The following is a 2192-nucleotide window of genomic DNA, read 5'->3' on the forward strand; positions in this document are numbered from 1 at the left end:
CTATTAAAGTCATTGGGTAGATTTCAATGGTAATGTTTATCACCTCTACTAATTAACGTGATATAACTTTTTATGCTTCCTCCTCAAATATAATTCATTTTTTAAAATTTGTTGATTTTTTTGTGTGTATATCACACAGAAAATCCCAAACCATCTTATTCAACTGTACACCCACTTCCCATTTTAACTATTCTTATTCAATGATAAATTATACTATTCATATCATTTTATTGACTAACAAATGTAGTTGCAAAAAGTAAATTAAATGCATTTGCTGTCAAAGAACACTGCATTTATGTTTAGTACTCATTACAAATGTGGCTCATTGATTAAGCTCTTCTTAATTAAACTGCAAACACAAAGATGAATACTACGTCTGTCTTCTCATCAGTGCATCCCAAACTTTAGGATCAGAAATATTACACAATAGGGACAAAGAAGTATTTTCTGAAAATGAGAAATGGTGTATTTGATTCATTAAACACCACAGAAAAATCTACATGACCATATAATCTAAAATGATAGGCCAAGCTTGGCAAGGTGGTACATGCCTTTATTCCCAGCACTCTGGAGGCAGGGCAGGTGGATCTCTATGAGTTCAAGATCAATCTCAAAGAAAAAGATAGGCAAAAGGAATGACTAAAGTTATAAAGCGCTAGAATAATGCATATTTCCTTTTATTCTTTCTCTGTTCTAAGCATAATAGCTCTGGTATTTTGTGCTTCCTTTCTCTTTCTCTAAATCTCCCCTCCCCACCATCCTGCTGCCTCTCTTCAAGTGGTTGACCTCCATTCTGGCTTAACTCATTCTTTTTTATGCTCTTCTGGGCAGCTGCTGAAATTTACTGCTTTCTTGCCTGGAGATTAAAAAAAAAAATTTAAAACTCTAGTAAACTGTTTTTGTAAGTTTCTGGTATAAATGTGTAACTTTCTTAAACAAACAAACAAACAAACAAACAAAAACAAACACTCTTAAAGGTGAATGAGAAAAATATCTAGAAACTTCCTTGAGTCCCTTGAGATTACTCGATTCTGCATAGATTTATTATTCTATGTTACGTTGGAGGAAGCCACATTTTGCCAAAAAATGTTGACTAAAAAAAAGAAACCTCAAAACAAACAGAAAACAAAACAAACAAAACAAAAAGCCCCACAAAAGTCTAGTAAATGGTCCTTGAATTAGAAAAAGTGAAATTGAAGAAATAAATAAAAATGAGGGGAAAATCCAAAAAGGGCTATGAAATTTGGAAGGTACATATGTAATTATGAGGAGAAAAATTAAAAAGCTTACTACAAACGAAGTTACAACTTTATGAATTATGACTGTATCTTCCTAGGTTCAATTTGTCCCTATTTTTACCTTGTAGATTGCTACAAAGCCTTCTTTATGTTCAAGTAATTTTGGAGTCTCTTAATTTAAGACTATTTCTACTTTTATTTAACAGCTTTGGAAATATAAATAATTGTATATCCTCTTCAAATAAATGCTTTAGTGTACTTTAATGAAGTCACTTCATAACTCTTTAAAATCCTTTTCAACTAATTACAAGTTATCAATGACATGAATATTGCAACACTCAGTATAAATAACAAAGGAAAACAAAAAATAAAATTCTGTTAGTCTTAAGTACTAATTGTCACATCACACTACAAAATGACGTTATGTCTCCATGTTAAATTTTGTTGCTGCTCAGGTATCTATGAGACTCTTCCATCTGTCAAGCTCAAAAATTTCTCTTAAATTTGCTTATATTTTACAGAACACTTACCAAATATTTTATGGAAGATGATCAGTTCATACCAATCTATTCTGAAAAGTGATAGGAAAAAATGTATACCTTTTATCATTTTTATGTCATCAAAATTTTTGCTTTTTAAGCTTTTTGTAGGATATTAGATCCTTCATTTAATCTTCATTGAGTACAGAATGGTTCATTACAACATAAATCTATTACAAAATATTACACGTCTGTTTGATTGTATAGTACTGTTTATTTACAGTGTGGTCCTAGCTCAAAGTCAGCTAGTTGATTCACCTTTTCTAATACATCAATGGACATTACATTATTCTCCCAGGTTATTCAGTTTTCTTTCCTGATTGCATTATACTTTGTTTTAAGCTCATTCATGCACTTCAGGATGAGACTTATGTTCACATCAATTCCAAGCACAGATTAATATCTGAAAATAAAG

The sequence above is a fragment of the Nannospalax galili genome, unplaced genomic scaffold (assembly GCF_000622305.1).
Source record: "Nannospalax galili isolate Female #2095 unplaced genomic scaffold, S.galili_v1.0 scaffold1153, whole genome shotgun sequence".
NCBI lineage: Eukaryota > Metazoa > Chordata > Mammalia > Rodentia > Spalacidae > Nannospalax > Nannospalax galili.